Source organism: Coccinella septempunctata, chromosome 2 (genome assembly GCF_907165205.1).
Source record: "Coccinella septempunctata chromosome 2, icCocSept1.1, whole genome shotgun sequence".
Lineage (NCBI taxonomy): Eukaryota > Metazoa > Arthropoda > Insecta > Coleoptera > Coccinellidae > Coccinella > Coccinella septempunctata.
In genome coordinates this window covers 9,714,127-9,730,525 of record NC_058190.1, presented here as the reverse complement: position 1 = coordinate 9,730,525, position 16,399 = coordinate 9,714,127, and the positions used below count along the sequence as shown (strand labels likewise).

The following is a 16,399-nucleotide window of genomic DNA, read 5'->3' as shown; positions in this document are numbered from 1 at the left end:
GAAACTACTGACCCCATGCACTGGGGACGGTGACATTTTTATTTCTCATTTGCTTCCGTGTGCTAACTATTGCGACTTCTATTAAATCTGTAGAGTAAACATGTGTAGGAATGTAAATTTCATCCAAAAAAAAAAACACTTTTGCTACAGTTAACTTCGAAAAATTAAAAAATATACTCTTCAAAGTAAAAATTGTCACTACCGTACCCAGTCTCCCCTTTTGTATTGAATGGACATAGAATAATTCGATCGTGACAAGATATGATTCTGGTAACGCCTCCAGAATTTTAAATAAACCCGAATTCTTCGATAACATTGTGTGGATCGACGAGTTCACGTGCTAAAACGACGGTTATTTCAATATGCATAATCGGCACAGTTGGCAGCTCACCAACCCTGATTTGGTGGGAGGAGACAGATACCAGTATCAATTTAAAATAATCCGGCAACAATATCGGTACATTTGAATTGTCAGGAACATTGAACTTAGATTGCTATTTGAAGTCTTTAAGACACGATCTCCCGATTTTATTGGAAGAGAGAGGAAGAATGTGGCTGGAGCACGATGGTTGCCTCGCCCATTACCTCCGTAGCGTTCGAGACTATCTCGAAGAAATAGACTTTTTTTACTGGGGATACCTCAAAGAGAAGATCTACAAAAATCCCATTACCTCAGCGGGCCAGCTCCGACAGCGTGTGCTAATGGCTGGACTACAAATTACTGAAATGAGACATGCTAGCAGAATGAAGCGATTATTCATTAGAAGGTGTAGAGCATGTATTAGATCTCATGGTGGCCACTTTGAACACTTTTTGTGACAGTTAATTTAATAAAACTACTACTACACACTGCCAACTCGGTCGGGCCGACAAACCTACTTGGTTGGGTTGGATGTTAAATCGGTCCGTGTGTAGCTGCGTCAGCCGACAGAGGATTTGCCGGGTCTTGTCGTACGGCCTAGTCATCAAACCGCACGATCGACCGACCAAGTTGGATTGTGTGGAGCGCTGTCGGGTGGAAACGGGCTCATTCTGTATTCAGATGTCGACTGGAGATGTATTCGCTGCTGCAAAAATAGCCGTCACCATTGATCCGAGCGATGTATACTCCACAGATTACAGAGAATAGATGGGACACTGGCCTTCTATGAGATGAAATAATGTTTGGCGCTTTTCTATAGCGGATGCGATCCGTACTACAAGCAACCTAAGGAAACTGTATTATCAACAATACAGGAGTCTGTATTAGCGAGAAAAGGCGCGAAATTTCAAAACCGTTCGCACTACTGGGTCCTCGAAATATTTAGTTCAAGAAAGCTTGAACTATTTTAAAGGAAAGGATGCTGCTAAGGAAATAATATTAATAATTATAATAATAATGTTTATTTACATAATAATAATCATTACTTACATATTCGTGAATTTCCAATTAAACAAACATTGTTTCCCACAAAGTGAAAATATTATGTACTTTCAACAGATTCTGAATAATATTTACAAGAAATATATAAAATAGTTATACATCGAACATTATCAGGTATATAAATAAACAAACATTGTTTTCCCACTAAGTGAAACCATCAATATGAATGAACAATTATGAACTTTCAAAGAATTCAAGTGAAATTACTCGCATTAAAAATTCAGAATAATATTTAAAATATATGTACAGGTTTTTTCAAGTAGACAGACATCTACTTACGTACTTTCAACGAATTTCAGAATATTTATAAGAAAAATATACAATCGGTATACATTGAACATTGCAGGTATATGAATAAATAAATATTGTTTTCCCACAAAGTGAAACCATCAATATAAATGAATAATAATTATCTTTTTATGTTTACCTTGACTGTCTGATTCCTCAATTGACATAAGATGAAATTATAAGTTGGTCCAGAGATATGCTAAGGAAGCGTTTGAAATCCACGAGATGAACGAATTTTTTTTGCATAAGCTAATTGTTACCTCAGACATTTATTTTGGTATTTAAGCTGACTCATCCTAGTATTGTACTCTTTCAACATTGAGTACATTATTTTTTCTTTCGCATTTAGTTGTGAAATCCTAGTGTACTGCAACCTCGTCAAAATTGACTTTCTAACCCCTAAAACAAAAAATATTCTATGTAACAATTCATCACCTGAAAATTTGATGAGGAAAATTTTTCCTTATTTTCAAAAATCAATGAAAAATGAAAACAATTGTTACTAACCTTTTTGAATTTTTTTCTTATCCATCATCGAGTCAGATTGTGGTTCTTGTATATCCAGCTTGGTAAAATGTGGATGACACACGTAATATCTATTGTAAATCTGTTCATCGGATAATTCTTGTCAATTTTGTGGATTAATAACTTATAACCAAGTTTTAAAAATACTTGGATTGGCTTTGGGGAAACGATGTCCTTGGCCTACTCGGTCCATACATCCAGGTACACAACAATTGTTCATTTTTATCACTTTTAAAAGGTATAAATTAGCTTACAAATCACTAATACCTACAACGTCCACTAATAATACAACATTTTTCAACAGAAAAGAACGAACTTAACCTCTCAACTTCTGAACTTTATTGTCATTGAATCCATGCTTGAATCGCACCTAGCGGGCCTAGCGGCTGAACAATAAACTAACTGCGACCAAGCGGTTGCGATCCTCACTAAAAACATCAATTGTGGTGGGGGTTAAGAGGTGTCTCATCTATTCTCTGTAATCTGTGGTATACTCCAGCTATCGTGAAATTTAACTGACCAAGTTGGATGGCGATCTTGCCGTCTGGTCGTCCCGACCGACTTGGGTAGTGTGTAGCCGCTTTAAAACTACGCCCTCACTAATGAGGGCTACCGTTTTTACTCTCATCAGCTGGCGCCACTATAGCGTGAGGTCCTTGACAAAGACGTCAAAGTTTGTTATCTGTGTTATTGTTTTGAAATTTAGATCGAGTTATACGTGCGAACGAATATTTAATATTTAATAGCGTGTAAATTTGACATCAAGTATGCCTCAATGTTGGGCAGTCCCGTTTTGCTCGGAGAAAAAAGGAGGACATAACTTTCCTAAAGATAAAACTGTCTTAAAGCAGTGGTTAATAGCGATTCGCAGAGACAAATATACGCCTTCAAAACATTCGCGTGTTTGTAAAAAAATCGTAAGTACTTATCTTTTTTCTTTCTAGATTACATGCTCATACTTGCTTAGGACAGTTGATTTACTCTAACTTTCAAAACTGAGCAAGTTTTGTACACTTTCATGTCTTGTAATCTATTGTTAAAAATTTTTTAGCTACTCCTAAATTGAACCAAAAGCAGTGCCCAGTCGATTTTCCTGGAACCAATTAAGTGAGGAAATGAGGAAAATTAAAAGAAAACGTGAAGGGAGAGTTCGTCAACGTCAAAAAAAAACGTGAAACGGAAACACTCTTTCGTCTACCGAAGAAAATCAATGTGAAGAACACTTTGTGAGTAAATAAAAGACTTTCCTCATGCACATATATTACATCAGCCGAAGACACGTTGTCAAATATGCCACAAGTCGACAGAGAGGAGTCCCTTTCACCATAGGAATAGTGGGTGTTGTGTTTCCTAGGTGTATGCAGCTGAACAGAATATGTTCAACAATTTCATCAGTTCTCCTGCACCAGCGGTATAGGGAGAAATCAATCTATGTATTTTTTTTTTTAATATTTATTGCGCAGGTTTCCAGTTATTGCCCAAGTGACCAGATTCTCAAGGGTCAGGAGTTTTTCGACCTCAGGTCTATATATCTATTAATAGTGCTTTAGGAATATTTTATTTACATTCATTTGTAGAAAATATGATTCACACTGTAACCGGAAAACGACTCCGTTTTTTGTTTTCAGATATAATTTCGAGATGGAGAGGAAGAGGTTGAAGAGGCCCTTTAGTATAAAAAGCTTATTTAGTATCACTACACTACTCACGGGGAGACAGGGTTATTTTACTGAGGTTCTTACCCTTAGCTCTTTTATCATACGCTGAATTGTATCAAAGAGTATCAACTCAACAACAAGTTGATACTCTTTTATTGTATGGGGTACCCCGTTTCATAAACCTCTGCTTAAACTCATGGCTATATTGTTTGATATCCAAAAATTTATTGCAGATATTCGAGGGCATATATATTTTGTGATAAATGACCTAACCATAAAAAAAATTATTTCCAGACTTTTGAAGTAACTTGTCAAGAGATAGAAGTTGAAAATTCAACTAAAGATGTATCTTCACAATGCTCTTCACGCAAATGTGACGAGGGCTTAACTAATCCTATGTAATTGTCAGAACATGAGAGTAACCGAAAAAGCTCCTTAAACATGTTTTGGATTAAAAATCTTAAGGAGAAGCCTGATGTGGTACAATTTTAGACTGGTTTTGAGAATTATGAACATTTCATGTTTGTATTCAACCTTTTTGGAGATGAAGTGAACCATTTGAAATACTTCTCATCATTACAAATAGCTCGAGGAAGACACGCATTGGCACCATGCGATCAATTTTATTTAACCCTAGTTAAATTGCGTAGAAATATGTGTAATATAGAATTATCGTTCCATTTTGAAATAAGCCAAACGTCAGTTAATAAGTACTTCATAACATGGATTAATTACCTTTACTGCAAGTTCAAGGACCTGACTGTATGGGTACCAAAGGAAACAATTGATAGAAATCTGATGTATGGAAAGAGTACTAATACCTTTACAGTAATTATAGATTGTACATAAATAAAAATAGAAAAACCGCAAAATCCAATCTCACAACAGGCTACTTATTCCATTCCAAGGTGTAACCTTTGTGTCAAATGCGTATGGTGGATCTATACAACGTGTCCTAAAATTCAACGATAAGCCGGCGCCGTAGGGTGTACATGGTCGTGACTACTTCAGAAAAAATAAGAAAAAAAATCCAGCTCACTTTGTTATTTAATTACAAAATAACTTAGAAATTCTTCGAAAATTAACAACCTTCATGACATTTTAAGTTACTACGGCCACAATTTTTCAAATATTTTTGTAAATTTTTTTGTGTCGGCAACTTGAGTAGTACTGCTGCCCACCACGATTCCTAAATCTCCTAGAATACTTATAGTTTTTACACAAAAAATAATCAAAATATGTTTTTCCCATAAAATTTTGAAAGATTTTTCCGTTCAGCCCACTTTCCCTCATTGTTTTGTTAAAAAAGGTATGGAAACTATGGCGGCAAGTTTTTCTAAAAATTTACACAACTAACCAAGATTCCAAAATAGTATAATAATCTAAGAAAAATAGTCGCAAAAAAAATATGCGTACCATTTCTTAGAAGGACCAAATTACTTAATTGTTCTCGTTCATAGTGACAATTTTTATTATGTGCCGAAATGAGATTGTTTAAAGTCATTTCTTGGAATTTCAATGGGGTACGTGTGTTGTTGATGAAATTTAGAAATTAAAGAGAAAAATATAGCGAGAGATACACCTTAGAGAAGGATAGTAGATGTTCTTTGTTTAATAACAATAGCACTGATAAAGAAGTTCCTATTCTCGGCAAAGTCAGTACCAATCTCAGAACATAGAAACATGGAATGGACATTCTATGCTACGGATGAATTTTTTGTAGTTCACACATTCGATGTTCCTCTGTCCAGCACGACACTAAGGCAGTGGCGTTATATTGAAAAATTTTCATACTTCCTATCTATTCGTACTGAACATTGATGTTAATGATGTCCGAGTCAACTGTCTCAATTTTGATTGGCAACACTAAGCAACTATCTCACTCCAGTCTTTGGAATGGTTATTTTCCATTCCATGTTTCTATGTTCTGAGATTGGTACTGACTTTGCCGAGAATAGGAACTTCTTTATCAGTGCTATTGTTATTAAACAAAGAACATCTACTATCCTTCTCTAAGGTGTATCTCTCGCTATATTTTTCTCTTTAATTTCTAAATTTCATCAACAACACACGTACCCCATTGAAATTCCAAGAAATGACTTTACACAATCTCATTTCGGCACATAATAAAAATTGTCACTATGAACGAGAACAATTAAGTAATTTAGTCCTTCTAAGAAATGGTACGCATATTTTTTTTGCGACTATTTTTCTTGGATTATTATACTATTTTGGAATCTTGGTTAGTTGTGTAAATTTTTAGAAAAACTTGCCGCCATAGTTTCCATACTTTTTTTAACAAAACAATGAGGGAAAGTGGGCTGAACGGAAAAATCTTTCAAAATTTTATGGGAAAAACATATTTTGATTATTTTTTGTGTAAAAACTATAAGTATTCTAGGAGATTTAGGAATCGTGGTGGGCAGCAGTACTACTCAAGTTGCCGACACAAAAAAATTTACAAAAATTTTTAAAAAATTGTGGCCGTAGTAACTTAAAATGTCATGAAGGTTGTTAATTTTCGAAGAATTTCTAAGTTATTTTGTAATTAAATAACAAAGTGAGCTGGATTTTTTTTCTTATTTTTTCTGAAGTAGTCACGACCATGTACACCCTACAGCGCCGGCTTATCGTTGAATTTTGGGACACGTTGTATATTAGTGACAGGGAGCTCTTTGAAAAATGTGGTTTGATTGATTTACTTCAGAAAGTGGACATAATTCTTAGGGATCGTGGTTTCAATATTCAAGATCTTGTTTCGCATATGGACGTTACGGTTAACATGCCACAGTTTCTACCAAAAGGTAATAATCAGTTTGAAGCACACCAGCTCAGAAAGTCTAAAAAAATTTCATTTGAACGTATAAATGTCGAGCGCGTTTTTCCTAAGCCCATGTTCAGGAAATAGGAAAAACTTTCAAAATGCTTAGTAATAAGTTGTCATCTAATTTAGTAACTCTTGGAGGAAGAATTATATTTGTGTGCTTCATGCTGGCAAATTTCAGGAAAAACATTATGTGAACATGAAGTTTCGTCATTTTAGTAAGGCTACCTCCGCACAGACAGGAGGCTTGCCTCGCGCCTAGATCTTGGGGAGTCACCAAACCAACCAAGTTAGCTTAGTAAAACGAACGTTCTCGAATATACATAATTTGCCACACTGCTCTCCTGACGCAGTCGCTTAGCGAGTATCGAAGTGAATAAACGTGTTGTTTTTTCAACGCTAGGCGACAAGCATTTTAAGTATAACAACATGGATGAAATATTAATTGTATCAGGTTTTAAAAGAGAACCTCTGTGGGTTTGTTTCAATGATAAACCGACCAACACGTCCGGACAGCGGGACGTGCCTCGACCATTTTTTCGTGAGAGCAGAGACAAACGAGACGGTTAACTTGGCATTGAAATCTGTCCCATTTTAAGGAATTCGTGCATCTCTCTCTTTCTTGTATTAGCTTCCATAAGTCTATGGGAAAGCGTTTGTAAAGGTCGCCCTAATGTTACATGCGTCATTTGACAATTTTGACATGACAGCTTTGAGGTTGTGTTTATGTTTACATGTGTAAAAATTCGCATGATTTTCAATTCTTTTCTGTTTATTCCAAGTTTAGAGGTTGACTTAGTTATCAACCAAACTTCTAGAGTTATTTTGACGATTCGAAGACAATCTTCCAAGATAGCAAAATGCCAAGATTGCTTTGTTTACTTTGTGGTGATGATGAGACAAATGTTCAAAAATTGCATAAATTGCCCCGTAATCTTGCAAGGTGAGTTAATATACAATTATTGCTAAGGTTTCTCTGTTTCTCAAACCATAGAACTGATAATGTCTTCCGTAAATCTTATAGAATGATATGTAAAATAATCATTATAAGCATGGTCGATATATGAATGGAATCTTTTTTGCAATGTGCTAATATTATTAAACTTTCAGATCTAAGGAATGGTAAGAAATACTAGGAAAGGAATTCACGGCTGAATCTCTGCTTTCGTTCAAGCATTTTTCACCAGATTCATATATGGATCTAAACAGATTCAAGCTTCACACATTCCTTGGCAAACATCTGCAAGAACTATTAAGACACATAAAATAAATATGGAATTTCATCTGTAAAATCTGAAAAAGGTATTTGAAAATTGCGATTTTGTGTATACGCCCTTCTGTCACGAAACCCTTCATATGATAACACATAACATCTCAACTCATTCTGCAAAAGTTTTGTTTTTTGTAGTTGTTGAAAAATAGTTATAAACTGTTTCAGAAATTATGACTGAAGTGAGTGTGGCAGCTTTGGATGATCCAAGCCCTTGCTCAAAAACCCCAGATTTGTCCACACCGAGTATCAAGGAAGAAAATATTCAGAAATTTTGATGCACTTTCAATAATGGACAGTATATACACAAAGAAAAAGGCAATTAATAAAAATTATCCATCGAAGGGAGAACAATCTGAGGAAGATTAAAACCTTATGTAGGGAAAATCCCAAGATGTGAAAGGTCTCACAAATGTGTGTGAAACTAGTGCGATATGTAAAATTGTGAAATTAATGAATTTAGAAAAGAAAAAAGACAGTGAAAAGAGAAATAAATTTAATTCAACATTGAAATATTTCAAATTCATTAATTTCACATTTTTTTTCTCTAACGTCCAGTTTCATAATCGAATTTAACGTCACTTTAAGCTTAAAGCTTCCTTTACTGTCATTTTTAGTAGGGTTAAAGGAGGCTTTAAAAATAAAGCGACTTTAGGTTTGATTATGAAACCGGCCGTAAGTTCCATTTATTTTGTATTTCATTTGTAAAATAAAATTTACCTATTGTATATATACATATACCTATATCTATTAATTACTGAATTGTTTTTAACTAAAATTGTGATGGGACTTTTTTTATGTTATAAGTTGAAATATAGCTATGAATCTTGCTGATGTACTTTTACATTTCCTATTTCCTTAGTGAATAAATGAGAAACTTTGCATTTTTGATATCTGAAAACTTTCCTTGATGAAAATTTGTCAATGAAGGCAATATTTATCAGATAGGAAATTTTCCGTTCGTCAAAAATGCAAAATTTCTCATAAAACAATGTTGGCTCTTCCAACGGAATAAAATCGGCAATGCGAGAATTAGAATGTGTCTAACCTTTAGCAGGTAGTTAACCATCTCGTTTGTCTCTGGTGACAGGCTTCAACCCCGGAGGAGATGATGCTGGTGTCCTGTAATATCTTGTAACAGACCATTACCCTGTTATTTTGGTTCTGGATATGATGATGAAATATAATAATGACACCCCCAGAAAGGAAAAGAAATATATAAATTATTGTATGCTCAAAGAAAAATTAAAAGCAGAATCCTGACGGCGGTATATGAACAGAATGAAGTGAATAGAATTGCTGATAGCTTTGTCGGTCTTTTAGCTGAATATATCAAAGAATGTACAAGTGAGGTCACATTCATAAAAAAGGGAAAGAATGGATCACCCCTGCAATTTTGAAATTAATCAACTATAAAAATGAATTATATTGTAGGCTGAAGAAAGAACAACATTGTAATGAATCCCAGTTTTCTGAGGAAAATTGGAGCTCATTTCAGTGCATTCCTTTCGTTTTCATATTTCCGCCTTTGAAAATGTTTAATTCTCAAATATTAAGTAGGTACGTTCATTCCGATAGGCAGAGTAAATGTAAAAAACCGTTTATCTGTGTTTAACGTTGTTTTTCTTGCATGCCGTTGAAGATTTCGACGTTTTACTGATGTTGGTATGCGTTAAACCGGAGCTGACGACGTTTTTCATTCTTGTCGCATTCTGGAATTTTCAGATTTTCAACGTGTGGGGGGATTTGCCTATAAAAGCAAATTTTCCCCCGCGACGGTAACTTTTGCTCTTTTACTTCAGTCTTTCACTTGGTGACTTCTACTTTTGATTCTGTTACTTCAGTCGTCTTTACTGCGTTTCAGTTAGTCAGTTAGTTTATGCTCCGTACTTTCTGCGATTCAACGTTTAAGAATAATTTTGTGTTGCTAGCATCAGTGATATTAAGAATTAATTTTTAGTTTTTTTTTCCTTTGATTTTCGCGAGTGCCTGAAACAAAGGAGGTAGGTCCCCGTCTTTACCGTTCAGTTTCTTTGTTAGACCTACACTGGTTACTTCTTTGACTTTGACACTGCTGTACTGTATCGCTTTCTGTTATATTTTATCGTTCTTTACCCTGTTTCGCGAGTCTGACTTTTCCCTTCGCTATCAGTCATGGTGCGGAAGCCCTTGGGGTACTGAAGGGAAAGCCCCGTCAACCCCCCTGTCCGCGTCATAAGTGTTGAATCCGAAATCTCTTCTTTTCTATCAGTCATGGCGCGTTATAGCCCTTGGGGTAGAGAATAAGAGATACCGCTCGTAGTCAGTGAAATCCCGTAGTTGCGCTAAAAATAGACCTTTTCTTCGCTATCAGTCATGGTGCGTTATAGCCCCTGGGGTAGCGAATAGAAGTCTCGAATAGACCCGCCTTGGTTGTGTTTCATTTCTGGAGAAATACAATTAATTCCCGATACCGTATAGCAAGTCCTTAGTATTCATTCCGTCAGTTCTGGTTGGCGCATTTTATTGAACAACCTTTGATTTTTCACTGCACCCGGTATAAACTTTATAAAGTGCTCGTGACCGGATAGAATTTCCCGAATGTATGTTCGCTTATAGATTCGCTCATATTTCTATTTCATACCTACACATATCTCCCTTGTACATATAATCAGTTTTCGAAGGTGTGAATAAACTTTTACATAATTTGATTTTGACTGCTTCGTTATCGCTAGGACCCTAGATAACAGCGAACGCTGTCTCCGACTAGCAGCTACTCTGGTAGGTTTGCTATTCTTCCTAGTGAAAAGAATAATAATAATAATAATAATAATAATAATATGTTTATTAATTCCAAGAAATTACACCAAATAAGATATAAAGATGGAATAAGTCAAAAAACATATTGAACAGGAATCAAACAGACAAAATATTAACATACCTATCTCCTACAGTACGAAATGAATTCAGATAAACTGTATGGCTCTGATTTCAATATAAAACAATATAAAGATTTCTTAAAATCCTTATCGCAAGTGATCATTCTAATAGTTTTTGGTAGAGCATTGTACATAGATATTGCCATACATTCAACAGTTCTCTCCCTTAGTATTGTCCTATGAATAGGTACATTATAAGGAAACATTCTTCTGGTGTTATTAACATTTTTGTAATCCTCAAAATAATGAATTTGTTTTCTAAAAAAAAGTAAGAGCCTATATACATATAATCCATAGACAGTGAGTATATTATTTTTTTCAAAATTTCCTCTACATGATTCTCTATAACTCAAACGTAACATAGTACGCAATGCCCTTTTTTGAACAACGAAAATATTTTCCACATTTGATGAACTTCCCCAAAAAATTATTCCATATGAAAGTATGGAATGAAAATTTGCAAAATAGACAAGTTTGAGCACATCGAAATTCACTTGACCTCTTAACATAAATAATGTGTAACATGCAGAGCTTAATCTGGTCTTAAGTTGTTCTGTATGAGGTCCCCACTTTAATTGACTGTCAAGAACTATACCCAAAAATTTCACATTATCTTCAACCACAACACAGCTATCAAGAATATCCACAGTTTCAGGAAAATCTAATTTGGAATTATCACTATGAAAAATCATACATTTAGTCTTCTCAATGTTTAGGACAAGATTATAATTACATAACCAAGTTTTTACCGAATTAACCACAATATTGCAAACATCAACAGCATATGGAATACATGACGATCGGGTCAAAATATTTGTATCATCTGCAAATAATCTCATTGAGGTAGTATCCCGGGACGGCATTGTAGACTTAACTGAAAGAGCATGATTTGTTTCAATGCTTTTAGTCAAAACAGCTGGTGATTTTACTTCAGTCCGAGATGAGGGTATACTCTTCATCATCCTCTCAATTAGAGGTTCACATTCACTTTTGATCGCCTTAGGTAGAGAATTAACATAAATTATGAACAATAGCTGGCGCTCGAGATAAGTTTTCTCCGAGGTAACCACGTTACAACATAACCAAAATGAATATTCAAAATGCAAAAGTGACGTCCAGAAAAAAATAAAAGAAGCTAAATATAACTTCTTTCAGGATTGCATTCGAAAGAGTTCAGGAACGAAGGCGTTATGGGACTGCGTGAAAAACATCTGCAATGAGCATAAACCTGTAACGTGAATTATCCATGACTGTACATCTTTTGGATGTTCGGATCTGGATCTAACTATCCTATTCCAGAAATTGTACTTTTCTGTACGCAACTGCATGTATCATTTTCGAGTGTCCATAATTATTCATTTCCCAACATTCGTAGGATGTACATTTCAGGTTTTTATGCTTGAGGGAAGTGGAAAATTTACATGTAGTATGAATAATGTAATCTCTTGGGTAGAAATGTTGAAAGAATTGAATGCCTATAATAACAACAACGAATGTTCCTCTCTGTTTCATGCTAAATGTTTGATTCAAATAGTAATTTATTCATACTACGAAATCGTAAAAAATATATTTTTGTCTTTTCACATCCAATATAATATTATTTGTTAGGGGGACAACAATAAGAATATGAAACGGAATTACCAGAAGACAACCAGAAATTCAATTTTCAATAATAATTATAAAAGAGTTTGCTATCAAACTGGTGAAGAAAAATCTAATGATCAGGATGAACGTAATCATCACACTGCCGAAATTGATTCCGCTGATGTGCAGGAAAAAACATCACCTGGGCCTTCTTCGAGTATTGATTGTGCCATCAATAGTTCTATAATAGAATTGAATCCCGCTACAGAACTAACTTCCCAAAACTCTTATATTGATAATTCGGATATTAATAGCACAATAAGCGATATGAGTGATAGTGGAAGTGTAGAGAATAGTGCTGTTTTCCATATTTTTGAATGTGATGTTGGAGAAAATAATATTGAAGAAATTTCAACTGGACATGCTGATCCAGTTGAAAGTAATGTCCAGTTGAAAGTATAACAATCAATTCATGTTTAGCAGAATGGGCATTGAAGCACAATATACCTCATATAGCAATTAATGATTTACTAAAAATTTTGAAGCCAACATTCATTGATATTCCCCTTGATTCGAGAACACTTTTGAAAATACCAAGAAACACTATTTTAGAAACGTTTGAATCTGGTTTATATTACCATTTCAGTTTCAAAAAATGTCTCGAAAATCATCTAGTGCATGATTTGAATCTGTTGGAAGTTTGTATCAATATTGATGGTCTGCCTCTATCTAAAAGTTCGGGAAGTCAATTATACCCAATTCTCTGTAACTTATTCACGAATAAAAATATCGTCGAAATTATAGGTATATATCATGGAAATGAAAAATCAAAAGATGCCAATAGCTTTCTGACATTTTTTGTGAACGAAGCAATTGATGTTTAACACCATCGTATTTCTTTCAATAACCGCTTATATCAGGTAAAAATAAAAGCATTCATTTGTGACGTACCTGCCAAATCTTACATTAAATATGTTATGGGTCACAGTGTGTATGCCTCATATTCAAAATGTAAAATGTGTTTACGTGGAAAGAAGAGTCTGTTTTCCAGACCTAGAAAATTTCACAGCCAAAGTTGATGAAAACCATCATACGGGAACGTCAGTTTGGGAAATGATTCCTGGAATTGATATGATCAAGGATTTTCCTTTGGATTTTATGCATCTAATGTGTTTAGGGGTAGTGAAAAAATTGATTATGAATTTGTGGATCATGGAAAAGTTCCTAACAAACTGTCATTCCAACAAATTTCAAATATATCTAAATTGCTGCTGAGCCAGGCCTCCAATATTCCTCATGAATATAATCGTAAGCCGAGATCTCTAGATGAAGCTAGAAGGCAACAGAATTTCGTTTATTCTTATTTTATTTAGGTTTTGTAATTTTGAAAAAGGTTTTGGATTGTGAGAAATATTTGAACTTCCTGAGTCTCCATGTTTCATTGTCATTTTTTTCGAGTCCGCAGTGGAAATCTAACATAGTGTACTGTCAATCTTTACTGAAGTATTTCGTCGAAACTTTCGTTGTTTTTTAATGGCGTTGAGCATGCATCTCATAATATTCATAACCTTTTACATCTATGTGATGATGTTAAAAATTTTGGGGCATTAGATATGTTCAGTGCCTTTCCGTTTGAGAATCACATGAAAAATTTGAAAAGGCAAATCCGGAAAACTGATAAACCTTTACAACCGATTATACATCGAATTGCCGAAGAAGAGAAGTCAAAAAAAACATCCAACACTCCACCTCATAAAAATTATCCTGAACCATCTAATGAACATTCTAATAATCCAATTTTAGTTGATGTGACATTCTAAACAATTCAAAAAATTGTTATTTGAACATTTCTGTCATACCGTAATAATCTCCTCATAAAAGATCATGATTACACTGAAGCTCGGGCTAGGTTCAATATGCTTAGTTTAGAAAAGCGCAGAAAAATTTATGATATGAGTTTTTTATATAAAGTTCTGAACGGCATCTTTTTGATTCCCTCTATTCTGCAGCTGTTGTCCTTTAGAGTTCCCGAGAAAAGATTAAGATCGAGGGAAACTTTTGCTCTCCCTTTCCGTCGTTTGAACGTAACTCAAAATTCGCCAATTTGTAGATTTTTGACGACGTTTAACACGGAATTTAGCGATACCGATCCCTTTGATACGTCAATTTTTCAATTTAAAAAACTACTAAAACAAAAGCTATCACAGGATGTTGTTTCGTGAGTACTTTTCTCATAAATTATCGAAAGAATAATTTATCATTTTGCACAGTATTGTTTTGAAACTATTTCAGGTTGAAACTTTCTATTTTTTGATTGTATGATTTTTTCCCATGTAATTTGTGAATACTTTTTTTGGGTTGGAACACCCGTTTGTATTCCTATTTTCATAAAATAAAATAAAATAAAAAATTTCACATTGAGTATTTCTGAACCAGATAATTGTTGTTATCTTAATGGAGATCTGTAGCTGTTATAAAAACATTTTAATAGTTGATAATAATGTGAAGTTATTAGTTCAGAAAATACTTCGGCTAGAAAACTTTCATGAAACTCCCTGTGAGTCTTCGGAATTGGGCATTTCTTGCTAGTGTCTTTGGTTCTTGTGAATTAATTGATTCCCGAGATATTTCTCAATAATTGCATGAAATTAGATTTCGAAGAAAAATATGTAATCCTACCAATATTACATTCAACAAATTGTTCTTAACTGTGGAAGACATTTTTTCTAAAATACCTATAGATGATATTAAAATCTGTAACGAGAGGGTAGTATTGAAACCTACCCCCTCATTTTAGAATAATTATTTTAGTTTTCATTCTTAAGTAATTTTTTTTTGAATTAATTTTCCGATAAATCTTTTCAAATTTCCAATTCAGGATTCCAACATCGTTCGGAATTGTGAACATTCCGCACCGTTTTTATTCCGTTTTCAGTCTGAAAAACAATGTCGCACCGTATAAAACATCCTGAATTGGAAGATAACCGAGTTTTTTGTTGTAGCACAGATAAGTCGAAATATGGACGTCTTCATCGACGCATATTTTACCGAATTTCGACTGTCAGGGCACATCTGATTTCCGCACCCCCCCTGTGGGTATCAAATCAGATGTTCCCCCGCAGGTCACTTCACTTAAGATTTATTGCCTGACTTACGATAAAATCACCGATTTATTTCCTGATCGCCGACTTACTTACTTAGTGCCGTCCGCCGAATTTTTCTAGAAGATTGCTTTTTTTTGGGTTTTTCTATTAGAGTTCAATTTTTTTTTTTTTTGCTTTTCTCGATTTGTTCCGAGTTTCACGAGTGGGAGTGGCCGAATATAGCCCAGAGGTAAGACGACACTCCGTTTTTTATTATTCACTGTTGGAACTTCAGCTCCTATCTCCCCCATTCCTATACCGCAGTCTGAGTACCACCCCTACTGTCATTAAAGTACCCTGCTGGTGTGGATACCCAGGGGGTACCGAAGGCACTTTGGGGTGGCTCACCCTTCCCTAAAATTTCCCTCCTCTTTCAGTTCCACCCCTACTGTCATTAAAGTACCCTGCTGGTGTGGATACCCAGGGGGTACCGAAGGCACTTTGGGGTGGCGCACCCTTCCCTCACCTTTCCTTTTTTTCCCTTCTTCTCTTTCCAGTCCACTCCTACTATCATTAAAGTACCCTGCTGGTGTGGATACCCGAGGAGTGCCGAACGCGCCTAAAGGTAAGCGCACATACAACGGCATCGGACGGACGGTACGGATCGGAATAAATTACTTTCAATGGAACTGAATGGAGCAACGCACATATATGCGGACGGCAGGCATCGCATCGCATCGCATCCGACGGAATTGACGAACGAGAATCAAATTCCGACCTATGCGTGCTGTGCCGGCCGATCCCGACATATGTGCGATACCGATCG

At 35.1% G+C, this 16,399-nt stretch overlaps 1 long non-coding RNA gene across 1 annotated transcript; it reads right to left on the bottom strand.

Moving 5' to 3' along the window:
• Positions 1 to 1,364: 1,364 nt before the first annotated feature.
• LOC123306729 lies at positions 1,365 to 2,582 on the bottom strand. The gene is made up of 2 exons (XR_006536949.1): positions 2,219 to 2,582; positions 1,365 to 2,110 (listed from the first exon to the last, which is right to left on the bottom strand). It is a non-coding gene; the product is annotated as an uncharacterized LOC123306729 (long non-coding RNA).
• Positions 2,583 to 16,399: the final 13,817 nt, after the last annotated feature.